At 55.5% G+C, this 26,757-nt stretch overlaps 1 long non-coding RNA gene across 2 annotated transcripts in view; it reads left to right on the forward strand.

The window, feature by feature from the left end:
- The window catches only part of LOC125338084, a 28,318-nt gene extending 9,895 nt beyond the window's left edge, over nt 1-18,423 (forward strand). Inside the window, exons 1-3 of one of the 2 annotated variants that reach the window (XR_007208177.1) lie at nt 4,543-4,990; nt 14,973-15,209; nt 17,862-18,423. This is a non-coding gene — a long non-coding RNA (uncharacterized LOC125338084). Of the gene's footprint in view, nt 1-4,542; nt 4,991-14,972; nt 15,210-17,861 lie in introns of those variants that run through there. The other variant, XR_007208176.1, reaches the window with a different exon arrangement.
- Nucleotides 18,424-26,757: the final 8,334 nt, after the last annotated feature.

The raw sequence follows: 26,757 nt of genomic DNA on the forward strand, positions 1-26,757 counted from the left end.
TATATTTCTATTTTTTTCTATTTTTTTAAATCGGGTTCACCCACGTTTGATGAAAAACGAGCGTGGCACTTCTCCTCCCCACAATCAGGCTGCTTCCTCTCAGCCATTGTTTGCTCTCCTCCTATTGTGGTGCAAAATGGAAATGAAACGGCTCCAGCAGGAACTTCGCAATTGAGATATGGTGGTTTTTTTTTTTTTTTCCCTAATTATTTTTTTTCTTTAAATTATTTCTTTCCGAAGCAGCTTTCAGAGGGTTTTTTAATTAGAAACACTCCCTCTGTGTGCTCTGCTGTCAGAGCAGGGGGCTCACCTGCAGGCTGAGGCTGTGGTGGTGATGCCAGCGTGGGGCAGTGCCCCCTGAACAGTACCCACCCGCCCTCACCTCCCGGCTCCCCTCAGCCCGAGGGGGTACAAAATAAAAAGAAGAAGCTGCTTTACACCACCTTGGTGTTTTCTCTGCAGGGAGCTTGCCTGGGGCTCCCGGATGCCGTTGATTTCCTTAAACCGCATCTCTGAGCGTATTCCAACAATGTGCTGTGTCTTGGAGCTCATTTCCATGGATTGATCCATGCTAGAGGAGGAAAGGTGAAGTCTGCACTGAGTTTGAGCTAAAAGAGGGAAGCCAGGCTCCCTGGCCCAAAGTTGAGCTGATGACTGGAGCCTTCACCCCACTGAGCACTGAACGTGGTTGAATTTTGCTGCCTGCCTGGGTTAAATCTGAGGCCTTTGGCCTCTTTGGGTTAAATCCTTTCCCTCTCCAGCTCCTGTGGCAGGGCCAGGCAGGGCTCTTGGCCATGGCATTGCATTCTCATCTTCCTCTCCTTTGGGATGTGAGCTGTGTCCTGGGAAGACCTCAGAGCTGTGGGTCAGGACACGGTGCTGAGGCTGGGCCATCCCAACTCCTCTCCTCTCCTCTCCTCTCCTCTCCTCTCCTCTCCTCTCCTCTCCTCTCCTCTCCTCTCCTCTCCTCTCCTCTCCTCTCCTCTCCTCTCCTCTCCTCTCCTCTCCTCTCCTCTCCTCTCCTCTCCTCTCCTCTCCTCTCCTCTCCTCTCCTCTCCTCTCCTCTCCTCTCCTCTCCTCTCCTCTCCTCTCCTCTCCTCTCCTCTCCTCTCCTCTCCTCTCCTCCTCTCCTCTCCTCTCCTCTCCTCTCCTCTCCTCTCCTCTCCTCTCCTCTCCTCTCCTCTCCTCTCCTCTCCTCTCCTCTCCTCTCCTCTCCTCTCCTCTCCTCTCCTCTCCTCTCCTCTCCTCTCCTCTCCTCTCCTCTCCTCTCCTCTCCTCTCCTCTCCTCTCCTCTCCTCTCCTCTCCTCTCCTCTCCTCTCCTCTCCTCTCCTCTCCTCTCCTCTCCTCTCCTCTCCTCTCCTCTCCTCTCCTCTCCTCTCCTCTCCTCTCCTCTCCTCTCCTCTCCTCTCCTCTCCTCTCCTCTCCTCTCCTCTCCTCTCCTCTCCTCTCCTCTCCTCTCCTCTCCTCTCCTCTCCTCTCCTCTCCTCTCCTCTCCTCTCCTCTCCTCTCCTCTCCTCTCCTCTCCTCTCCTCTCCTCTCCTCTCCTCTCCTCCTGGACGTCATGGCACGGAGCAGGCAGGAGAGGCTTTGAGCTCCCAGCCCTTTTGCCAGAGGCTCCTTGAGGAGGAGTGGAGCCATTTCCATTTCCATGCATTTCACACGCTGCTTCCACCACGGCGCCGTTGGTTGCTGCTGGTGGCTGAGGAGGATTCTCCCTCCCCACACCTCCAAACCCCATACCAGCAGTGCCTGAGCCATCTGCAGAGCTCTGGGGGCAACCTCAGGGTCAGGGCTTTGTCTCCTGACAGGTACAGGGCTCCCCTAAACCGCAATTTCGGTGTCACCAAGAGCTGACATCTTTGTGTAGTGGAGAAAGGAGTCGGCACCGGAGCTGCTTTGGGAGTGAGGAGGGAGCTGTGGCCTCCGCCCCCCGAGCGAGCACAGCGTGGCTGCCATGGCCCGGCCTTGCACCCCACAGGGCACAGGGACCCGCTCCTGCTCCTGCCACCTCTGCTCAGCAGCCCTGGCCAAACTGCTGTGCCCCAGCTTTGCCCCCCCTCCATGATCCCCACAGGGATTTTTTCCTTGGGGTCTCCAGGGGAAGAAGAGTCTGCCCTTGTGTCTGCACTTCCCTGCGAGCTGAGGATGTAAGTTCACCCCCCAAATCCTTCTGCTGCCCTGGACTGCTGGCACGCTGAGCCACTGGGGTGCTGTCCGTCCTGGGGGAGGGGCTGGGGACCCCACTCAGGGTATTGACAGATACCTGCCTTTTCTTCTGGGAACAGAAACCTTCTCCCTGTGGAAAGCTGCCGGAACAGAGCCTGAGTGCCCTGGTGAGATATCTGTGCGCTCCTGCCCTGCCTGCACAGACCCCTCAGGGAGATAAAGAGCCCCTGACAAAGCAAGGCCTGTGTTTATCTCAGCTCTCTGCTCTCAAAGCCGCGCGGGCCCTGCTCGAGAGCTGGCGCTGAGATGGGCTCCCAGTGTTCCTTTTTCCCAGATACAAAGCTGCCGAGGTGTAATAAGCCGGGGAGAAGGCGATAAGCTGCTCAGTCAGCTCCGCGTGCCGCGGCAGCACGTGTGCTGTCAGCAGCCTTTGGGAGCTGGAGCTCAGGGAGAAGTCACTGGGGAATGAATCCTCAGCTGGTGCGGCTCCTCAGGGGAGCAGGGACAGCATTTGGATCTCCATCGTGGCTGGACCCTGTCTGCATGCCCAGGGACCACCCTCCCCCCCCCCTCCCCCCGTTCCTAAATCTGATGATGGTCTTTATCCCAGAGATTGAGAAACAGAGGTGGAATGATCCCTCGGAGGAAATGAGGTACAGGGATTAAATGATTTGCTGGAGTCATGCAGAAATCTCCCGACGCTTGGGTGGCGAGCTTGGGGCGGTGATGGAACTCGGGCTTGAGGTTTACAGTTTGTGATGAGGCTTAACAAGCTTGGCTGGAAGAGCTCAGAGGAAGGAAACGACACGGCAGACGATGCGAGTGTGGAGCTCTGAACTAAATCCAGTCAGACTGAGCTGTGCCACGTTCTGGGCCATGCCATCCCAGGCCGGGGGCTCCTGAAGCTGAGAACTGACCCAGGTCTGCTGAACCCACTTAAGGAGACTTTGCTCCTGGGCCTGAGTGTTCCCAGTGCTGCTGTCGAGCTCTGCAGAGGAGCTGTGTGACAAGGGATAAATCATCCCTGATGCCAGCTGGCATCCCTCCATCAAAGTCAGCCAGGATAAGGGATGTTCTTCCTGGTGCAGAGGCTCCAGCAGCCGTGACTGTGGGTCCCTGGCATACCTGTCACCCACCTCTGGCATCCATCCTGCAGCCAATTGATTTGTGTGTGTTTACATGATCAAAGCGAGCCTCAGGACTGGACGTGGGAAGTGATTTCCTGTCTTACACGGCCCTGGGATAACTTCCAGATCTTTCCCCTTTGCAGTTGCGTGGAGAGAACTGGGTCTGGCAATGATACAGCAATAAATTAAATAAATTAACGTGGAAGGAGTGGGAGAGGTTCAGGCAGTGTTGGCATTGGGATTAATTACCGGTCAGCTGTTGCTGTGTGTGACAGGGAATTGTCCCCTTGAATGCTGATGCAGGGAAGGCCTGGGACAAGGTGCCAGTGGAACAGGAAGGATCAATCCCAGAAGGCACTTTCCTTCTGTCTTCCTCACTGCTACCCTCTGCCTGGGGCTTATCTCTGTGCCGAAGGGCTCCTTGTCCATTAATAGAGCTTCCAGGAGAAACGAGGCCCTTGTGATTGCATACCGTCCATCTCCCCTGCCCTTTCCACCCCAGTAATCTCCTAATGCATTAGCCAATTTGAGCCACATTTGAGGCAAGAATCTTGGGAATGTGCTGTTGGTAACCGAGCTCAGTCTTTCTGTTGACAGCAGAGAAAGTGGAGTTCACCTCCGAGGTCACTGGGCCAGGAGCAGTTTCCCTGTTCTAGGGTTGTTCCACAGCCAGGGATAAGGAGTGCAAGTTGTCTGCTGGTATCCATGGCCGTATCTCAAAGCAATTGATAGCAACGGGGCTAAGAAATAAGACAATCTAGAAATTAAGGGTGTTTTTCCCTGCCCTGTCATTTTCCTTAGAGAGCCCTCACTTGAGAATCTCTGCCATAATCCTTCCAAGCGAAACCTGCTGACCACTCCTGACCAGGCAGCGTTTTGCCCCCGTGTTTGTAGGATGAGTGCCTGGCTCCACAGCCCCTTTCCCTGGGGTTGCAGCCTGTCCTTTTGCCAGGAGAGCCCTCACAAAAACCCTGAGAAAAACATATTTTTGGCAATTCCTTCAGGACACCCTTGCTGAGGAGGAAGAGCTGTTCCTAAGGGTGTCTTATTCCTCCCCAGAACGCGTCAGCCTTCAGCAAGTGGGTTGGAGATGACGTCTGGATCCTGAGGAGCAGCGAGCACACACGGAGGCTGCTCCTTCCCTGTGTCCCCAGGTTCTGGCAGGGCTCTGAGCCTGGTGACTCAAGGCTTTGGCACCTGCCTCCTGCTCCAAGCCTGGCTGCAGAGCCGTGCCCAGCTGGCAGAGAGGACATGCTTGGAGAGGAGACCTTGACAGAGGAGGAAGGGAGACATCTCTTGTGAGAGATGCTCAGCCAGCCCTGCTGGACCTGCAGGCTCTCCTACAGCCAGGCAGCCGAGCCAGGAGAGCTCTTGCACTTTCTGGACTGTTTTTTTGGCCTTTTGTGGCTGCTGTCTGTGGAGTTGGTGAGAGCAGAAATGTTCTCCTGGGACAGGGCAAAGCCTGGTGCTGACTGAGGTTCCTGGACAGCCAGATAGATCCTGCTGCCTATCAACCCCATTACCCAAACCCCAGTAAACTCAGGGTTTTCAGCTTCCCGCAGCTCTCCCCAGACAGGAGACTCGCACACAGATGTTTGCCAGCTGTGTTAAAGCACCACAGCTCCTGGGTTTAACTGCAAGGCTGTGGAAGTGTCTGCTGCTGGTGCCTGCTGGGCTTTCGCCTTCTGTTTTCTGCGTAAGTGCTGGGAAAGGAGCTGGGATGAGCTGAGGATGGAGGGTGTTTGTGTGGGGAGGGCTGGCTGAGGCCTCACGGCTCTGATTGTGCTGTTAATGGCGAGGGAAAGAAAACATTGGGACTTTTTCATTGAAACAAACACGGGAGAATTTATCTCTGCCACCAACTGCCTTAAACCGTGTCTGGGGGAGGAGGAAGAGGAGGAGGAGGAGGGGGAGGAGGAGGCAGGGCAGCTCCCAATGGCAGTGCTGGCATGTCCAGCTGCTGGCTGGGAGCGTGGCAGGGGCTGTGCCACAGCTTCAGAGGATGTTCTGCACTGCAGCCCTGGCTGCTGGAGTTGAACAGCTCTGAGCGATTCATGAACCGCCGCTGGCTGCGTGTCTGTGCTGGGTATAAACTCTCCCCAGGGGCAGCAGAGTGTCTTTGAATGCCTTGTTTTGATAGGGCGTCGCTGCCGGGTTTTAGCATGCACAGAGCCACAGCCTGTGCTGGGATCTGCCTTTGTGCGAGGATCAAGAGAGATGAACCACGCTCTTTTGTGAGCTGCAGGAAAATAGGCCTGCCTGGTTTTGTGCCTCTGTGTGTGCTCTGTGTGTATGGGAAGGGATTGTTGTTATTTTTATTTACTATCCCTGGTTAAGCACCAGTCAAAGATCTGGTTCTTTTTTTTGCATGCCTAGTCCTAATTACAGCACGGGCACGTTTGTTGTCTGTGAGAGGCTAAGCTCTAAAGCAATTTTCATCTGTGCCTTTGTTTTCATCACCCTGCAATGTGAGAGATCTGAGCAGCTGTCTCGGGTGTTTTGCTCAAAGTGAGGAACAAGCCCTAGTGAGGAGGGCAGCTGGAAAGAGAGATTAATTAACCTGGCCTTGGTTGGCCTTGTAAACAGGGGGAGAAATCTCTCTCAGACTGCTTGTTGCTTATTTAGCTTGTAAAAAGCTGCCTGATCTCACATTCAGTCTTAATCCAATCCTCCTTCCCACAAAGCTAATTGCCAGGAATGTGCCTGCACATCTCTGGTGTCCTTCTCTTGCTGGCTGGCTTTGCCAGCTGTGGGCCAAGGTGACGGAGAAGTCCTCGTGTCCTTTCCTTGGCCACAGAACAGACAGCAAAACTCCGCTCATCAAGGCCATTTATCTTGATAACCTCGGGAAGATACTTGTGCAGAACTGGGGAGAGGAACATGGAGCAGAGGTGCTGGTGGAGAATGTCCCTGCTCCGCTCCCGCTGGATTTACAGCGTGATGTAATTAAATGAAGGCTGGGTAGTCAGAGCCATTGATTTTCATCAGAGGCAACCTTGCTGTGTTATCAGAAGTGAGTAATCCCTCCTCTGGAGAGCAGACATTGATAGATCAATAGGAGAGAACATGCTGTACCTCCTGGCAGCTCCATCAACCTTGGAGCCAGAGCTATCAAGGGCACCAGCATTCCTGTTCTCCTGCTCCCAAAGCCTCATCACTTCCTTCCCCGCAGTTCCTGCACCTTCTCCATCCTTGGTCCCAGGTTCTCATCAGCTCCAGCCTGAGATTCCTCATCTCCCTAGAAGTTCTGGTGTTTCCTTCCTACCCCCATGGGACAATCTGCCATTAAAATATTCTCCTTCTCAGTTTGATGGAGTCATCACTGTGTTGGATCTCATTTCCAAGGGCCTGGCACAGGAGAGTTCCTTCTAGCCTTGGACTCGTTCCTTCTGGTTCCTTGTTCAGACTTGGGCAGGCTTTAGAAAGCAGGTGCTTGGCTTTTTGGACAAGACCCATGGAAAAAAGGAGGGAGGACCTCAGCAGTGACCTGAACCCAAAGGTTTTACCCACAAAAATACTCTGGCAAAGGTAGAAAACACAGATTTTGTGCATGGTTGAGCATATTCTGGCATCTTCCTGGAAAACAGGGATCTGGATGCGAGGCTGAGAGTGAAGGCTTGTAAGACAGTGACCTGAGATAGTTATTGATTTTGATTTTTAGTAAACAAACCTAAAGAGCAGGTTTTTATCTAAAGATGGGAGTCAGCAGAAGTTTTAATGCCATTAAGTGCTGGATACACAACTTGGCTGCGGCAACGCTCAGCCACGTCTCCCAGAGGAATGCACTTGGGACAGGAGGGAAAGGCGGTGGGGTGAGAAGAATTAAGGACTATCAAGGCTGTTACAACCCCCTCCGAGCTCTGCTGTTGAGACTTGTGATAACAGAGTTGTTTTTGAAGATTTCACGCAAAGCTGCTCCTGGCTGGGGAGTGAGAAGATGCTACGCTGGCTGCAAATTGTCTTGATGGAAAATAGTGGTACTTTGGCCATTAGCTGCATGAACAACCGCTTTGTTCTGCTCTCTAATCGCTTTGCCTATACATAATTTGGTGCCTAACACACCACTGCAAATACTGTGATTATTCTTAACAGTCATATAGAGTACATATAATTCGAGGGTGAATGTGGGAGCTGTCAGAAGGAAATGTCTGGGCTGTGAGCAGCTGAAGGTCATGTCACTGCAGCGGTAACTCTTCCTCGTGCTGGGTCTTGGGAATGAGAGCAAATTCTCCGTGCCAGGAGGTCTTGATCCATGGGGGGAAAACAGGGAGGAAAAGGGAGAGCACGTGTGGCAGGAGCTGTGGGATGTGAGTGTCTGCTTCCATCTGTGTCTGCTTTGGAGAAAGTTTTGTCCTAGGAAATGTCAGCTGTGGCTTTCTGGCAGGATGTGTTTGATCAGGCCGTAAGGACAGCTCTGTCCCCTGCATGGGTGGCATTTCCCTGGCACAGCCCTGTCCCACCGTGCCTGCACAGTGTGGGATTGTGCCATGAGCACGGGCAGCTGGAGCTTCCCTCTGCCACGGGAGCAGAGGAGAAGCTGTTTAAGCCTCGCCTGGAATTAAAACTTGACAAAGAATCAGCTTTGCCTCATCATCACGCAATCAATTAGGCTGAAAAAGACCTCTGAGACCACTGAGTAAACCTTGAGTTTATAGGAGACTCTGTTCCCTCTCTGTGTGACAACGGGGCCTGCAGTGCCTATCCCACAATCCAGACTTTCCAGCCAATATTCCTCCCTCTGTTCGTGGAGCAGATGAATAAAACGCTGCCATGCAGGGGCTAGAGTCCTGGGAAGCATCAAAACCCCGATGACATCTTCCCCCCTCAGTCACAGGAGACAATCAAAGCCAGTGCCACGCTCAGGTTGCAGTCTGATGCTGTCCCCCTGCAGAGGCTACAAAAGAACCTGGAGTTGTTCCCTGGCTAAGTGACATTTTTTGCCTTGCTTTGAAGATCTCCTGCAGGGACTGAGCAGCTGGTGGGACTCGCTGGGATCTCCCACAGAGCTCTTCCCCTTTAGCTCCTGCCTCTGGGAAACCTGGCAGGGACCAAACATCGCCAGGAAGCTGCAAATACCTTGGGATGAAAATCCAGCCTTTTGCCTTGGCTCAGTCATAGCTGGAAAATGAAACGTTGGGGAGGTACCTAATCCTGTGGCTCCTGGAGAGCTGGAGGGGTGTGTGGGAGGCGGGTGGGAGAGGGGACTCCCACTGGGATTGAGTCCTTGGTGTTTCTGCAGCAGGTGCTGAAGGTTCAGTACAACAACCAAAAAGTTCCTGTGGGTTCTGTGTCCAGCCCAGAGCTTCAGCCTGAGCCCTCAAAACACCACCCGTGGTGTTATGGAGCTGTGACAAGGGAAAAATACCCCCACACCCCCATGCACCTCCTCTCCTCTCCTCTCCTCTCCTCTCCTCTCCTCTCCTCTCCTCTCCTCTCCTCTCCTCTCCTCTCCTCTCCTCTCCTCTCCTCTCCTCTCCTCTCCTCTCCTCTCCTCTCCTCTCCTCTCCTCTCCTCTCCTCTCCTCTCCTCTCCTCTCCTCTCCTCTCCTCTCCTCTCCTCTCCTCTCCTCTCCTCTCCTCTCCTCTCCTCTCCTCTCCTCTCCTCTCCTCTCCTCTCCTCTCCTCTCCTCTCCTCTCCTCTCCTCTCCTCTCCTCTCCTCTCCTCTCCTCTCCTCTCCTCTCCTCTCCTCTCCTCTCCTCTCCTCTCCTCTCCTGCTGTCCCTTGTCCCCAGGAGTGCTTTGCAGGCAAAGCCCCTCTTGTGCTGGGGTTTTGCATCCCTGGGGGCCCCTCTGGCCCCACTGGCAGTGCAGGGTGAGATTCTGGATCAAACAGTGCTCCTTCAGCATCAGGTGTGCCTGGTGAAGGTGAGATCTGGGAAGGGTGGATGTGGAGAGTGAGTAATTGGAGGCCAAGAGGCAAAAAAGTGTCTGTCAGAACAGGATTGATTTGAAGCTTTTCACTGGAACACTTGCAAAAAAAGAGAAAAATCAATGCTTATTCCCTGGACTTGAGAGTGTGTTTACTGTATTCAGCAGCCAGCATTAAAAGTGAATTCCAGCAATTGCAATTACAGCTTTCTCCTTCGTTGCCATCCCCCCTCTCCCCCCCAATCCCTCTTTCCCCTCCTCGCTGCTTGGCTTTCGTTGTGTTTTGGAGCCTAAGGCAAAGCTAATGCAGTCAAACTGAGAGTGGTTTTATAAATTGTAAAGCCCACCTTCCCCCTTCCTTCCCTTTCCCCGGGGATTTGCTTTTCCCGAGCGCTGTCACAGCCGATTCAGCTCGGAGCGCTGGAGGTGCCCGGCCGGGCCGATGGTGGGGCTGGAGCCCAGCTCGGGGTGAGGGACGGGCTCATCCCTGTGCTCCCAGTGCTCCATGAGGGACCTTTCCATCCCAGAGCCTGGAATGTGGAGTGTTGGGGCTGGGGGAGCCCTGCGGGGAGGCAGTGCCGGGAATGGGATGGGATGGGATGGGATGGGATGGGATGGGATGGGATGGGATGGGAATGGAATGGGATGGGATGGGATGGGATGGGATGGGAATGGGATGGGATGGGATGGGATGGGATAGGATGGGAATGGGATGGGATGGCATGGCATGGCATGGCATGGGATGGGATGGCATGGGATGGGAACGGGATGGCATGGGATGGGGATGGGATGGGAATGGGATGGGATGGGATGGGGATGAGGATGGGAGGGGATGGAAGGGGATGGGCAGGAGGACAAGGATGAGGATGGGAGGATGTGAATGGGGATGGGAATTGGGATGGGGATGGGGATGGGGATGGGATGGGGATGGGGATGGGGATGGGATGGGGATGGGGATGGGGATGGGATGGGGATGGGATGGGGATGGGAAGGAAGGAGCCCGTGCGGGGAGGACTCATCCGAGCCGGTACCGCACCTCTCCCGCCTCCACCGGCGCTTCCCCCGCCAGGGCACACCCAGCCCTCGCTGGGAGCTACGCAGGGCGCCCAGTGCTCCCCCACAGACCCTTCTGACTGGTCCCAGTAGAGGGCACTGATGTCTGTGCTCTGAGCACGTTCATTAACCTTTAATTAACGCACCGAGTCCCGCACCGGTGAGCGTGGAGGGGGTGAATGGGGTGGGGAAAGCATCGAGTGCGGGGTCGCTGCCGGGATCCTCAGGACAGGCTCCAGACGGGACCTGGGGCATTGTCCCAGACCAGAAAAATGAAATTGGTTGGGTTTTGGTTTCTATTTTGCTGCAGCCGCCGAGGAGGGAACCGGAGTCCCCCTGCCCGGTTCGGGCACGGAGCCATCGCAGCTCTGGGGTGGGGGGCTCGCGTTGGGTCGGGTGTGAAGTCAAAGAGCTCAGCTTGAGCTGGGGGGGCAAAAAGCCCCCGCTGGGCCTTGGAAAGCGAGTGGGTTTGATCTGGAAATCGCTGGTGGGGAAAATAAAATATGGGAAATCAAGAAATCATTGTTCCTGCTCTGCTTTCCCGACTGTAATTTTTTTTTGGTTTAGGAGAATTTTTTAATTTTTTTTTTTTTTTTAATGTGAGGCTGTGTGGAATAAAACAAGGGACTGCTGCCTGTGTGCTGCCTGTGCTTTCCATCTCTGCATCGATCTAATCTGCCTTTCAGAAGTGCTTCCAAAAGTGCATGAACCTGCTGCTTCTGGGTGTAACAGAAGCTCCTGATTTTTGTTGTTGCTGTTGTAGTTTTGGTCTAGTAGTTTGGTTTGTTTTTTTTTTTAATTAATGCTCTTGCCAGTCTAATCCAAAGGCTGGAGCTGCTCCCCACCGAGCCCATGGATTGCCACGCACAGGGATTCCCGGGGATGCAGCCAAGACCCGGCTCAGCCCTTCAGGCAAAGCTGCCCGGAGGGGTGGGAAGTCCCGTGGGAAGGGAAGAATCTGCGGGCAAAGAAGGGGACGGAATTGGGAAAGGCCGGTGTGCTGCTGTGGGAGCGTGCTCTGGAAGCGAGATGAGATCTGCAGCTCCCAGGCTATTGCCAGGCAGGACTTTGGGAGCGCAGGGGAGGCTCCGGTGGCCGGGAGCAGCCGGACTGCCCGAGGCAGCCTTGGACAGGCAGCGCTTGGAGCGCTCAGCCCCTTCCTTGCATTTGCTCTGGGTCCCGAGTGCTTTGCGTGCCCTTAATTCCTAACCCAGAGCTTGAGGGAAATGATTTTCCTCTTGATTTTGAGGGACGCTGAGCCGGGCCCTGGGAAATGGACTCTGTGGCGGCCTGTCGTGAATGAATTCCGTGCCCTGCTTTCCTTGGAGAGGCTGTGGAGATGGAGAAATCCTGCTGAGCTTTCGGAGAGAGGCCGTTGTGCCTATTTGCATGTGTGCAGCATCGATCAGACGGGGCTGGGGCTGCAGCCCCTCCTGCTCGGTTAAATTGCCAGTCCTGAGCAGAGGAACACACATTGTGTTGCTCTTGGTGGCTTCAGGCAGGTCCCTAGGCTGCTGGTGACAGCGGCACCAGCTCCAGAGCGTTCCAAGAGCAGCTCCAGCTCCAGAGCTTTCCTGGGAAGTCGCTGGAGATGGTGCTGAGTCAAACGCTGCCTTTCCCAGGCACTGAGTGCAGCCATGTTTGTTTTCCTGAGTCCCCGACTGAAGTTGCCATATACAGCGAATAAATATTGACTTAAGCATGGTTGCTGAGGCAAGGCCCTGGTGAAGCTGAGGAATTCTTTTCTCCAGCTGTTTGCAAAAGCAGGGGATGGATATAGAGGAGGGGGAGCTGCTGCAGAAGCCCCTTTTCAGTGCCCCCATGGCCCTTGTGGCTCTCTCAGGCTGTGACAGAACAGGGCTGCAGGAAAAAAAATCAGTCCAGTGGTCAAATCCCATTCCAGCTTGGAAAAAACATCTTCATTTGTCTTGAGAGGAAAAAACAGATTTGGGTTTGGATTGCTCAGCCAGGAGCAAAACTCCCTGAGCATGGAGCAGGGAACTGCCCACCTGCCACGGATCCTTCCCTTCCCAGGGATGCTCCTGCTCCCTCCTGGAGAAGTTCTTTGGTGCCAAACAGCACACAGAGCCAATCCCTGGAGTCTGAGCATACAGAAACTGATGTTTGCTGGCTCTGGAATGGATCAGGGAGGGATTTAGGGACTCACAGAACCCCCTGCACGTCCGGCAGCCTCTTTGCTGACACCGCCTTTCTCTGCAGGTCGTGCTACTCCACCTCTGCGACCCAAGATAAATCCCTTCCTGCTGTAATTACAGAAACTCGTTTGCCTGTGATTAAGCAGTTTGGTGGAAGGTGTTGGAAAGGTGGGAGCTGAGCTCTGCCACCTTGTGCTTTAATTAGGATAAAAGGGCTTCTCCCTCCTGCAGCTCCCCTGGCCCTTCCGGAGGCCTGATGGAGACAAGTTACTGTTGGCTTGACCCGTTGTTGCTGACTTAAATGAGTTCATTCAGCTCAGTGCAAGCTGCGGGGTGTAAATGTGCTGTAATTATTGGTGTTTGGACTGGCAGGATCACCCCGTGCCCGCTGGGCAGCAGCTCCCTGCAGGTCACCTCTCCAGGAACGGAGGAAGGGCACAAACCTGCGGATTTAGGGGAAGAAAGGAAGGCCTGGGGCTTTGGGGCACTGGTGAACGGGGTGTGAGGGAATGAACGTTCAACTCTTCCCATCAATTGCTCAGACGAATTGCCCGGTTGGAATTTGAGGGTGTCTGATCCCTGTGGGATCAACGGGAGCTGGAGTCCTGCTGAGCTCCAGGAGCACAGCCGGATTTTCTGAATGCCAGGGATGGGGACTGTCCTGCCTACTCTCCTGGGGTGGATAGGGGCTGTGAGGACGGCCTGGAGGTGGTGGGCAGGGCTGGGAACCAAAGATCAGCCCCAGTTTGGCAAAACCGGAGTGTGGAAAGAACCCCGAGAAGGACTCTGTGGGTGGAGCAAACCCAGCTCCTTCTCCAGGAGACTTCCCTGGGGAGTGGGAGCAATCTCACGAGCGAGGGGAAAGCACCGATCTGCCGGTGTCAACAAACTAATCGGAGTTTGTGTGGTTGCACAGAGCTCGTTCCCTTTAATGTCCCCCCCTCCCCGGCGGGAGCCCGGCGACGTTAATTGCTTGCGAAGGCTCTCTGAAGTGTTCTGCTGGGAGGATGTGTTTGCGTGATCTGCGAGCGGTACTTGTGAAAAGTGGCGATCCGTGTCGCCACGAGCCGCCTGATTCATCCCCGATCGATGGGAGCCTGGCGAGCCGGGCGCGGGGGAAGGGGACAGGGGCACTGCGGGATGAGGTGGGGAAGTTGTCAGGGACCGGTGCTCGGGAGAGTCAGGAGGAAGCGAGGAGTTGTCGTGACTGCTCGGGGTCGCCTGGATTTCGTTTCTCTCCCAGGTGTAAGGACACAGCCTGGGCACCCCTCTGGGACGGAGAGTGGGTGATTTAAACTGAAGGAAGCTGCTGGGATGAGCAGAAGGATGTTCTGCAGAGCAGCACCTCAGAGGATGAGCTGCATCTGCCTGGGAGGTGCTTCTGCGTCTCGTAGTTCACATCTGGCCAATGTGGGCAGCTTTCCCTGCAAAACCATTTGACTTTCCTAGCTAATAAAATCCGTGTTTTATGAGAGGGAAGCAGTTGTTTCCCCTCCTCCCCGAGGCTGGAGCAGAGCCTTGGAGGGCTGTACTGGCTGCGCTCTGCTGACGTGAGGGGGATGCTCCGTGCCACACTCGGTGCTTCCTCTGCAGAACTCATCTGCAGAGGGCTGGAGTTTGGACTGGTGCAGGGCTGGGAGGTGCTGGGCACTGCCCTGACACGCCCGATCCCAGCCTTTTGTGGGAAGCTCCAGACTTGGCAGAGGTCTCTAAGGAGAGGAGAGATGGGATCAGCCCTGGGCAGAACGGCAGGACAAAGTCCCAGCCAGTGCAGGGACCCTCGGGAGGGATTTTAACCTCTCTTGCTCTTCCATTTCCCTTACCCTGCGTGCTGGCCGTGAGGGCAGGGTTTATCCAGCGTTTGAAAAGCTCTTGGGATTGCGGTCTCAGCCCCTGGGGACAAGGTGACTCTAAACCCAGCCCCCTCTGGCTCTGTCAGCGTGGGCTCTGTGCTTGTGCCAGCCAGGGCTGGTGGCTGCCGTTTGCCGGTCCCACTGGCCCTGCTGAGCCGGCTGTCGGTGCCAGGAGAAGCGTTGGCTCCTCGGGAGCCTCTGGCAGAGCAGCTGGAGCGACTTTCTCTGCATGGCAGGGGACCTGACAGGTGGCTGCTCAGAGCCTGTGGGATCAGCCCTCGGCTCTCGGCTCCCAGCGGGAGTGCGGGGCTGGAGCAGCCAGGCTTGCAAATGCACGAGGGCTTAGAGCAAATCTGACTTGGAACTGCCAGGGCGAGGATGCCCACTGTGGCTCTGGCAAAGCCACCCAAAGCTGGGCTGCTCCTGAGCACCAATTAGTCAGCAGCAGAGCCACTTTCATCCCCTGACATGCTTTTAGCAATCCGTGGTTCACTTCCAATTCATCTGAAGGCAGGAGTGTGTTCTCTATCCTGGCGTGCCCTCTGAATCGGGCTGGGCTGCCGTGCGCTGCTGCTTCCCTGGGATTGGGAATTCTGGCTGCTCCTGGCTGCCTGTGCAGGGCAGACCCACAGTGAGACCGTTCCCCTCTGTGTGAGGCTGATGGCTCTCAGGGATGGGTAGGAAACCACCCTAGGGAAGGTTCTTGCCCCTTATTTTCCACTTTCTTTGTGTTACCAATTCCACTGTAGGGATTCGACTTCCTCGGACTGGAGCCGTCCGTACCAGGGAGGCTCTGAATTCTCAGGTGTGGAAGATGCTGCAGTCTGGAGGGACAAGGAGGGCAAACGCAGGAGGAGAGCGAAGCTAAGGGACAGCAGATCGGTGATGAAGCCAGGACGTGACCCTGAGCTGTGTCTCTGCTTCCAGCTGCCTGCTCTGGCCCAGCTGCCGGCGTGGGAGTCTCCTGCTCACGCCTTGGAGCTGAGGTGAAGCTGACCTGCTCTTCCCCCTCCTCCTCCCGCAATCCTGGCCTCATTCAGTCTCACCCAGAAGGAAAAGCTTTTGAGCGGTGCGTGTGGCAGTGCTGCGGTGGCACGTCCTGGCTGTCAGCGCTGGGGGGTGGCTGAGTCACCGGTGCCATCCCCTGCATCGCTCACAGCCTCATCCCTGACCTGCTCCCGGCAGGGACCTGGCACTGCCCGCCGCCCTGCGGTGCCCGGGGGATGAGGCCGATGTGTCCCCTGTGGAACCTTTGCATTCCTCACCAGCCCGTGGGCGTCCTCCTGTTCAGGGGGATGGGATGGGATGGGATGGGATGGGATGGGATGGGATGGGATGGGATGGGAGTCCCCATGGCAGCGCTCTGCTATGCTCGGAGCCAGCTCCACTCGTGCCAGGGCAGAAGCGGCCATGCCAGGGCGTGGGAGAGGATCCCATCTGTGCTCGGATAGTGGCCTTGGGCTGGCTCTGTCCCTCCTGTCCGTTCCAGGGGATGATAAAACGATGCCTTAAATAACTTCGTCTTTGGCACCTGTCCCTTTTCCTGGCTCTAAAGCGATGGCACGGAGAGAAGGGGCGGTTGTTTGTGAAAACAAAGAGCGCCCGGAATGGGCAATCACCAGAGGAACAAGGGGCCGCTGAAACGCCCATAAATCTCCAATCTGTGTTTAAATGGAGCAGGGTTTGGTTTTTAATGCCCCTCTTTGTTCCTTCAGTGAGGATTATGTCCTAACAGATGGGCAGCTCCAACTGGACCATCAGTCACCAGGCACTGAGGAAGGGCACGGCTTTGTTCAATACCTCGAAGCTGAAGCCTGGATCCCAGTAGCTCTGTAATTTCTCTTTTCCTCCTTCCCCTCGGTGGGTGTAGGAGGAAATCCCTGGCAGGAAAAAAGCCCTCGGGGAGGCTGTACCTGGAAATTCCCGGTAGGAAAAGCCCCAGGTGAAGCTGCACCTGGACCAGGAGGGTCCCTTCCCACCCGGAGCGTTGCTCTCTGCCACGCTGAGCTGCACTGGTGGAAGAGATTCAGAGCACCTGGAAATCTCATCCTCCGGCCTCTTAAGCATGAATCAGTTGCAGGAGGCTTGGAGCAGCTTTGGCAAGAGATTATTTGATTCCTGGCTTTCCTTTCTTTCTCTCTGACTGTTTTATTCTCCTGTAAGCATTCATCTGGAAATTCCCCCTGGCCAAGGCTGGATGGATGGCCCTGGGACAACCACTTGCATTCTGCTGCTCTGGGTGCTTTTGAAGGCAGTAAAGTTGGGTCCTTGAAGTGCTGTCAGTAATCATTTTTATAGTGGTCAGATTGCTCATTAGCACATTTGTTTTCAGATGTTTAAACTGGAAAGAAATCCATAGTCCTTGCATTTTTAACTTGATAACCACTCAATAGAACAAATAGAGTTGGAAATTAGAGCAGGGCTGGGCTGGAACTGAGCCCTGAGCACTCACCTTTTACTCCAAAGCTCGTGGAGGCGGGATTCCCCCACAGCTTGGGGAATCACACCCATTCCAGCCCGCAGAGAGCTGATAACAGCTCCGGGTTACTGAGGTGATTAACCTGGAGGTGGATCAGGATTTGGAGGTTGCCCTAAACCAGGTGCGTTGAAAGCTTCTGCTCCAAGCTCGGGAGGAAACCAAGGGCTGGATCAAAACTTTCATTTTTAGGTCACATCCCAAAAGAACCAGTCTAAGAGCTCCTAAATGGTGGTTCCCAGAGCTGGGAGGTAATCGGCGGGAAAAAAATCCGAGGATGCCGTGCAGGAGGGCCTTTTCCAAAAAGGTCCTGGTGCGTTTGTGGGATTGTCCCGAGGGTGCTCTGGCCCGGAGCCGGGCACAGCTGAGCCCCGCGAGGAGTCAGCGTTCCCCGCACTCCCCTTCAGTGCTGGCAACAAACCAGGAAAGGGCTGCGGGACCGTGCTGGGATCATTTTATTTTTTGTAAAGCATTTCGGGATTCAGTTGGAGGCGAGGTGCTGCGCAGATGCGAGCTCGTTAGAAGATCATTATCATTATTTACCTGCTGTGCCTGTCTGTCTCTAAGTTGCGTTAGCTGCCAGCCTATTTATCCACGTTCCCCTCTCACCCTCAGAGTGCCAAACACCAGCTCGCCCAGTTTGCCGGCCCCTCGCTCCCCACCCTTCCCCGTTTCCCACTGGTCGCCCTGGGCTGTGTGTTATGGGAGCCTGAGGGAAAAATGGTTTTTTCTTTTTGAAGCTTTGCAATGCAGGGAGTGTGCCCAGGCAGAGCGTGTCCCCCTCACAGCCTGGGGGGGCCTCGGTGCTGCTGTGTCACGGCGCTGTCGTGGTGCTCAGAGGAGATAATTAGGATGAGGGAGCTAAAAATTTTGTCTGGCACTTTTTATAGCCTCTAACCCTGTTAGTCAGGTCATTTGGAGTCCGGGGAGGGTGGTTTCTTGCCAGAATAGATTGCGAATGGATTGAGTTCCATTACACTGTTAATTAAAAGGACTAGGAGGGGGGAAAAAAAGGAGAGGAGGAGGAGGAGAAGTGATGGACTTGGGTGAAACTTGGGAAGGAAAATGAAAACCTCCTGGGGATTTTCCACTGGTGCTGCCACGGGCATTGCCTTGGTGCTTCACCCACTCCGTGTTTTTTGCTCTTTTTTGTCATTTTCAGCTCCCTGAGGACCCCGAGGGCTCCGTACCCCAGAGTCGCACCCAGGGCTCAGGCAGAGCAGCCGGGGGAGCAGACCCCAGCCCCGGTTTGGGAGCCTGGTCCCGCTGCCAGCGCTGGAGGGGGAGCGGGCGGTGCTTCCAGGCAGCCGCCCCCACATCCCCGCCCATCCAGGCAGCGCTGTTGGATTTCCCCGAGCAGCCTGAGAGCCCCCAGTGCCCAGAGCGCCCGTTCTGCGCCAGGGTCCCGCTGTCTGTGATGTGCCAGACGTGGCCGAGATGTCCGAGGAGCCGGGCAGGCTCTTATCAGCCGCTCGCACTGTCTCAGAACCCTTCTGCTGAGCGCCTTTTGTCCCCTAATAAACTGATAAACCCCCGTAATCCGCTGGTGGCTGATGGCAGGGCAGCCCGCGGTCCTCTGCCAGCACAGATAAGGCAGCTCCGTGCCAGCAGGGATCCGCCAGCAGCCGGGAAAGGCGGGATGGGGCTGATCCAGCCGTCCCTGGCTTGCGCTGGGAGAGGGGATGGGATTGGTGACAGAGCGGTGAGGGTGGACTTGTCCAGCCTCTGTCTTCACCTGGTGTGGGGGTTTGGCAGTGGTCAGGCAGGCTCCTGTCCTGGGGCTGTCCCACGGAACACAGGCACACCTCGCCCTCCCAAAGCCCCTTCCCAGCCCAGAGTGATCCCAGGGGTGTCCCGGCCACCCAAGGCACCACCGAGCCTTTTGCAGCCACGAGTGCACACATCGGAGCCGTTCAATTTGCCAAGCGATGAGCAGGGAGGAGGGAAAAGAGGTTTAATTCCGTGTTTTTACCGTCTTGTCAGTGCTCCCTTCGGGGGGTGGCTGATCTCTGACCTGGCGTAGCCACAGCCCTTGTTTAGCAGAGTCTGGGCTTGTTCTCCCGGTTTCTTACAGTGGAAAACAGCTCATTAGCACGAAGGAGCGCTGCCGCCCTGGAGACTCTCCTCCTGCTTTTTTTTTTGCACAGCACAAGGATGGAGTCTCTTTCTCCTGGCGCTGAGCAGCATTTTGGGCTCACCTCCGTGTCCTCCTCCTCCTCTGCCCCCCTGTTCTGGGGTTAGCGTTGGCTTCTCCCTCCCTTTGATGCGGGGTTTGCAGCTGGGGGCAGCAAATCAAAAGTAGGATCAATTTTCCCGCTGCCTCCTCTTCTTAATTATGTGCATTTATGAATCTGTTTGCTGGTGCCGGAGCGAGCGGGCTCAGCCCACAGCCCGCTGTGTGGGGATGGGAAATGAAGCACCAAGACGGTGCTGACAGCGGCTGGCGAGGGCCTGATCAATCAGGATGTAATAGAAAAATGGCTCTGGCTCCTGAAGGGAAGGGAAGCAAAGGATTTGATTAAAAAGTAAGGCAGTGACTGCTTGCAGGGGACGTGGCGGAGGTGGATGAATCACCAGAGAGTTACAGGGAGAGGTTTGGGTCCCGGAGAAAAGTGAGGGACTCTGTCACCCCCCTGGGATGACCTCTCTCATCACTGGATCTGTCCTGGCTCTCGCTGCCCTTTTTCTGATGGGAATCTTGGGTTCCTGGAGGCAAAGCTGTGGTGGGGAATTGCCCAGGGAGCTGGGAGTGGGACTGCCCTGCAGCGGAGCAATGCTGCCCGGGATGGACCCTGGGAGCAGGACACGGATCTTCAACTTGGAAGCATCAAACCCAAGGCCTGAATCCACTTGAAGAAGAGACAAATTGTGCCCAGATGGCAAATCCTGGTGTATGAGTTGATTGTGTGTCCCTGCTCCTGCCTGTGAGCTCCTGAGCTGTGCCAGGCTCCTTCCTGGAGCTGGGTGCAGGTGCTGGTACTGGCGCTGCTGGCATTTGGTGTGGGCAAACAGGCACTAAAAAATCGGCAGCTCATCGATCCAAGGTCACCCATGCCAAGGCGTGATCGATAGGAACGGACAGCTGAGTGGTTCTGTAATGAAGTGCCTTCACCTTAGTGGATTTGGGAGAGAGCGAGGGTATGGGAGATTAAATCCTCCTGCCATCGACAGCTCATCAAGCAAAAGATATATTAGTGAAGAAAAATTATGCTTGCCGAGCCCTGAGGGGAGGAATTGAGCTGCTGGGAACTGTTTGTGCTCTTTGGGGGAACATCAGCCAGAGGAGCAGCTCCGCTGCCTCCCAGCACCCCGCTCCCAGCACCAGCTCCCACCCCGCTGGTGGGAACTTCCCAAGCAGCCTTCGAGGGCTTTGAAGGGATTAGGGAATCAGAGAGGGAATTTGCCATGGCTGCTGCTGCAGCCCAGCATGAGGCTGGTGAGGATCTGGCTGTGCCGTGCTAAAACCCACTGATGTCCTTCCAGCCCGACAGGCTGTGACAGCAGGAGAGGGCACCGTGCTGTGCCCACCGTGCCTGGGCTGCCCTGGAGCCCCCAGGGGAGAGAGAGAGGCTGGGAAGCACCGGTTCCCCAGCAGGTTCCAGGATGCCACAAGCAGAGGGGAGGGCTTGGCAGTCTCTGGAGGGTCCGGTGGGATCAGGCTGGAATGAAAGGAGCAGGGTTAGATGCTGCATTTCCAGCCCTCACCTGCTCCCCCCCTTCCCTGGCTGGCAGCAGGAAGGCGAGAAAGTGAGTAATGCTCAAACCCCGCGAGGGCCTGCGGCAGCAGCAGCTCCTGGCGTCTCCCCCACCTGTTTTCCCAGACAAACTTTCTGCCGTGATCCACACGCCGCTTTATTGAGCTCTATTTCCTGCAGTCTAACTACAGCAAGGAACTGGCAGCAGCCGGCGGCGCGGAGCGGCCGCTCTCGGCCGCGGGGTCCCTGGGGTTTTATTGCCCTGCCAAGCCCCTACATCACGGTGACAAGGACATAATTACATATCGGACCGGGGAGGATGAAGCGCCCGGCACCTCCTAAACGTGTCAACATGATTTGAGAGGTTTGGGCTCGGCTGGACTTGGCAGGCATTGGATTGTGGACTCCAATCACACGGGCATCCGGGGGATCAATAGCCTCACACCTCCGGGCACCGGCTGCAAGGTGAGGGACGGGGGGCGCCGGGTGTCGGGGACATCGATTAAGTTGATGTATGGCTTGGGTTTGGGGTTAGTCACTCTCTCTTCCTGCTGGGAAGAGGAAATCTCGTGGACAGACCACGCTTTGGCAGCTCCATCCCACGGCAGCCCTTGGCAGCAGCTCTCCTGCAGCAGGACAGGACCGTTGCCCCTTTCCCCTCCTTCAGCTTTCACCTCCTGACGCTCAGGTGGGCAAAGAGCTGAACCCTAACTCATCCCCCTCTGTCCCCTGTGTCATTCTCTGTCCCCATGTCCCTCTCTGTCCCCCATGTCCTTCTCCACCCTCGCCACATCCACAGGAACAGGGTCTCCCCTCCACACACCACGTGCTGGAGGATGCTCAGCTCAGCCCCTCTCTGTCCCCACTCGTTTAATGTGACCAATTAATTTCCCAATGCTCCAGCCCCAGGACTCTCCTGGAACGTCCCACACTGGCCCTGGCTCAGCTGGTGCCCCGGCCTGTGGCACCTGTCGGGGGCTCCCCTGCCAGCCCCGATTACCCGGTGCCACTTAAGAGGAAAACACCTGCAAACAAATTGAATGTTTCTAAGCACAAATTGGTTTTTCAACTGCTCGAGATTTAAAGTGGCACTACAGCAAAACAACATTATTTTAGGCCCGGTGTCCTTGGAATACAGATTTTATTTTCTCTCGGGTTGTCCTGGGGGAATGTGCTATGTGAGGAAGGAGAGGGAGCTGGGAAGAGGCACATCCTTTGTGGAATGCAGGAAGTTTTTACCTGGCTCCTGGTGCTGTACAAGGCAGGCAGGTCCTGGGAGGCTGGTTGCACTGGGATGTCTTGGATTCCATCTGGAACAGCCGGTGGGTCAGGATTAGAGTTATGGTTAGGGTTAGATCTCACACCTGCGCTGCTGTCCTGAACCACTCCCAGCCTGGGAAGCGAGGACACCCAGCACCTGCAAAAGCAGAGCTCAGAGGTGCCTCTGCAGGTCCCTCCTGTCCAGGGGGAGGAGATGATCCTTGCTCCCGTGGGTTGGCTCAGACCTGGACCTGATGGATCCAAACTGATGGCTCCCACCTCACAGCTCCTGGCGAGGCCCCAAGCTGTGCTCAGCACCCTCCGGAGCTCCCCTCCCCTCTCTGCAGGCTGCATTTCCACTCCATCACCTCGCTCGGCGGGAGCAGAGCCACGCTGGGAACGCCAGGGTTGATCTTTTCTGACATTTAGCACCACTGCTGGCGGCAGCAGCGCCTGTTTAATTCACCTGTTGCTCTGCCCCTGTCAATCACTGTCAGTGTCGGAGCAGATCTGGCACTGGGGGATGGCGAGGAGGAGTGTGGGGGGCTGGGTGAGACCCCCTCAATTATTTTGGACTGGGGACATCCATGTGGAGCCGGTGCTGTCAGTCCCCTGTCCCAATGTGTCTTGGCCTGCTGAGTTCTGCAGCAAAGCTGGCGTGTTTTATTGATTATTGATATTGATTTGCTGTCTCAGCTCCTCATCCCCCACCCAGCAACCCCCCATCTCTTCTGGGGAGCTGATGAGGTTCAAGCTGTGGAGCTTTGCAGGGTTTTGTGGCAGTTCCCATCCCACCAGCCCCTGGAACAACCTAAAATGCTCAGCAGCTGAGCAAATGAAGACAAAGCAGCCTGAGGTCTCACTTGTTGCCCTTTGCAAGAAGAAATTACATTAATACACCTGCGAGCCTGGGTGTAATAACAAAGCCAAAATTCCACCAATTTGGGTGCAGGAGGGGCTGAGCTCACTGCTCCTGCCACGAGCCAGGGCTGTAATTGATCTGCCAGCATGGAGAGGGAAATGCAGCCGCTCTGTGTGAGTGATTTTTGTGGGGATGGTTTGCACAGCGCTGCTGCCGCTGCAGCTCTGAGCAGGGCTGTGCAGCAGAGGAGACACTCAGCCCTGAGTTTGCACCCCAAACCCCCCTCCTGGGGTCTTTGCAGGTCAGTGGCTGAGAACTGAGCCATTCCCTGGGATCCAGCCCTGCGGGAGCTGCTCTGGCAGCAGGTGGGAGCAGTGCTGGACCAGCTGTTGGGGCTGTGGGACCAGCCCCGAGCTTGGCGTGTGGCTTTTGGGGCAGGAGCAGGTGTTTTGTGCACTTGCAGATGTTCTGAGTAAACCTCTGATGCTCACAGCTGGGCTCGGAACCTCCAGGGCTGCTCTCAGTTGTTTGCACCTCAGATGTGAGGCTGGCTTGGGAAGGAGCTCACCAGGGTTTCTGCCGGGGTTTGGGGCCTCAGGTTTTGAGCCTCTGCAAGTGATGGGTTCTCCTTCATCCCCCAGTCTCAAGAGACGAACTCACCCCTCTTTCCAAAGGAAATCTGAGCCCTTGCCCATGGTTTCCCAGGTTTTCTGGGCTGTGGCACAGGGCGTGGGATGCTCTCATCCCTCCACCCAACCTGTGCAGGAAGGCCCTGGGTCACGCCTGTCCTGCACCCTCCAGCGGGGCTGGTTTACGGGCTCTCAGCGTGGAGGGGCACTGCTCCCTCCAAAAAGGAAGGAGAGGATTTGCAGGAGCAAGGAAATGCTCTCCAGCCTGGGAAGGGGGAGGCCGTGGGCTCCAGCGGGCAAAGGGGTGGCCGGAGCAAGTGCTCCCAGTTGATTCCCTAAACCCTGGAACACGAGGATTTATACGGGAACGGCTGCCAGAGCAGGAGGCAGCAGGGTGAATGGAGCTGCTCTAATGGATATTAAGTGATTTGCAGGCCTGCTGCTTGCAAACACAGCTGTAAATAGCAGAGGGGAGGGGGCAGCAGATGAAGGAGGCTCAGGCTCTTTAACGGCAGCGTGTGGAAAACGGGGAGAGGTTCCTGGGCAGGGCTGGAGCAGCCGGAGAAACAAAAGCTGCAGCATCTATTTTCATATCTTTTATGTCTTCCTTGCACTTCATCTTGTTTAGGTCCGCAATTAAATTTTAAGACGCATAAGAGTGTTCGCTTACACACTTGGATTCTCTGCAGATTGAATTATTTAATAGAGTGTGGAGCGGCTCCATGATCTCGGAGCTGTGGCACCGAGCGCAGCCAAGCAGAAAATTAATAAACACTGGCTGCCGCCGCCGCGCCGCCCCCGCCTGCCGCCCCCTCCCCACCCTGCTCCAGCCTTTCCACCGGGATTTCCTCCTTCCCTTCTCTTCTTCCTCCTTTGGTGCGGCCGTTTCTCCTCCAGCTCCACACCGCCAGCCCCTCGGGCACAGGGTGAGCAGGGATGTCTCTGGGTCGGATCCCATCCCTGTGGGAGCTCCATCCCCATCAGCCCGCTCTGGGAAGCCCCTGTGCCTTCCTGCAATGGCATCCCTTGCCCTGGAATAAATCGTGTTTCAAACGCCATCAGCTTCGTCTCTTCCCCCTCTCCCTTGCTCCCCCACCAACAAAGTTGTCCTTCTCTCCCTTTCCTTTCTTTCCTGGTAACCTTCCCAGGCAGCAAATTGCAGGGGGCAATTATGCCGTGTGCTAAAGAGAACATTAAGGCAGCCACAATTTCAGTGGAGGATGGTGCTCGGCAAGCAGCGACACAAAAGCGGGCTGTGAAATTCATCAAATTGCCGGTTGGCTGGAGCACACATTTACAATGCACCCGGAGCCCCAGTGAATTATCTGAAATCAGTTTGTTATTTCTCCTCCTTTTATTTTCCCCTTTTTACAAGGAACCAAATAAAAAGGTTTGAAAATTGCTGTTGAAGAAAGGGTCTGGCCTCTCTTTCCTTGGAGGCTCTGGCGGTTTTCCTGCATCGATTCTGGGCTGGAATGTGCTGGCGTTTGTGGCTGGCGCTGGGAGTCTCCATCGCTCGTGGAATCACTGGATCCTCAACTGGATGGGGTTGGAAGGGACCTTAAAGCCCATTCTGCCATGGGCAGGGACATCCTCCAGGGTGTCCCCCAAGCCCCATCCAGCCTGGCCTGCTTCCCACAGAGCCTCCCCTCGCGCTGCTCCGTGACAGCTGTTGGACATTGTGGTGGCATTTAGTGGGGCCACCCCCCGTGGGTGACAGTAACAGAGGCCCCAGCAGGTCCCCACATCCTGGCCCCGTGTCCAACACCACCCTGTGACCCCAAGCCCTCTCCTCAGGGAGGGAGCTGCTGGAGAGCATCCTTCCCTTCCCAAAAGCCATGGGGGGAAGCTTCCTGCTGGATTGAACCGAGATTATTTCTTCTCCTTTCCAGACTATTTTTCTTTTTCCGAGTGCTGCCTTCCCCACTCCTCCCTGAGGCTTTCTGGCAAGCCTGAGGGCAGGGGGTCAGGCAGTGCTGCTTTCCCGGCCCCCACTGCCGGGTGGAAATAGCTCTTGTGGAATTGAAATTCTGGAGGGAGTATCGGACACAGCCGAGAAGCAGCTAAAACACCTCTCTAATTGCTAATCGATAACCTAAAGAAACGCTGCCCTGGCTGAAACCTGCTCCGGGGAAAAAGAACAAAAATCCTCATGATTTGTTTCGTGAGTCGAATGAGGGGTTTATTTGTCTGGTTTCTGCTTTGCTGCTCCTCCTTTCGTGTTCTTTGGAGTCCCCACACCGCGGGTTGGGGGTTTATGAAGTCGTCACCTGCCCCTCGCTCCCAAACCTCGCCGAGGAACTTTGGGCTCCGCAGCCAGACCGGCGCTAATGCCCTGTAATTGAATCATCCTCTGGATATTATTTGGCGGCTCCGAAACAGTTCTGTTCTCGAGTCATATTTTTATTAGCTTTGGGGTGGCTGCAGAGCAGGCTTTTTTCAGCACTAATACAATTTCCTTGCTTGCCACGCCGGCTGCAGCGCTGCTCTTTATTGATGTTGCCGGGATTTTGGGGCTGTCCTAAAAAGAATTCCCTGCAGATGTTCGGAGAGGTGAATTCCCACTCCCTAAGGGGGCTGTGGTCTCTCCAAGGAGGAGCAATTAAGGGCGCGACCGAGGAGAATCTACAGCTCTGATCGTCCAACGCAGAGCTGGCAGCTCAGCAGGGTTCTCACCATTCCCGGGTGCTGGACGGGATCTCCTCCATCCTTTGGGAACGGGAAGGGGGGTTTATGGGACACCCCTCTCCCTGCAGGATCTCTGCAACCTCTCCCAAAATCCAGCTCCATTCCAAGGGGAGGGTAATCTGGGTTACTCCAGGGATTGCTCCTGGGGAAGAAGAAATCCTGGATCAGCGGCAGCGTTGGAGAGGAGGGAGGGAAGGATCCGGGGGGGAGCCGGGGTCGGGCTGAGCTGCCGGGGCTGCGGGAGGGATTTGTTGAATCCTGAAATTGCCTGAATTCCTTTCGATTATTGGCAGCGCTTCTCTACGGAACTAAATAAAGTAAAATAAATCAGGGAAGCAGAAGGCAATCCTGGAGCAGTTAGAGGGGATCAGTGGCGAATTGAATAATTCATTCAGGAGAGAAAAGGAGCTATTTGCCATGTCACTCTTATCTTGATTGTATTTACAGACAGGAACTTTTGACAAGGAAATTACCTGTAAATTCTTATTTTTATTTTTTTCCTCCTTCCTTCACTCTAGAAAATAATAGACAGGAAGATTTCATGCAGGATTTGGGGGGGTTTTTTTTGGTTGCCTTTTTTTTTTTTTTCTGGGGCGATTTGATGGATTTCTGTAAAAAACCCGAAGTCTTGTGACCTCCCCAGCAGCCCATGAAACGCTGCTGCTCGGATGGAAACAGAGTCAATGGCAGCTGGAAGTCAGGGAGGAGAGGAGGGAGAAACTGTTCCTTGGTGCTTCTGAAGAGGGATGGACGCTGGAGGCTGGAGCTGGGGTTGGAGCAGGAGGGTCTCAGTGTGGGACTTGGGGTGGTTGGAAGTCGCTGCTCAGAGTTTCCATCTCTTGGAAGTGGAGATTTTGGGATGGGGTTGGCAGGGAGGCTCCAGCAGGACAATCTGGGAATGCAGAGAAGTGCCCGGGGTGCCCT

Source organism: Corvus hawaiiensis, chromosome 24 (assembly GCF_020740725.1).
Source record: "Corvus hawaiiensis isolate bCorHaw1 chromosome 24, bCorHaw1.pri.cur, whole genome shotgun sequence".
Lineage (NCBI taxonomy): Eukaryota > Metazoa > Chordata > Aves > Passeriformes > Corvidae > Corvus > Corvus hawaiiensis.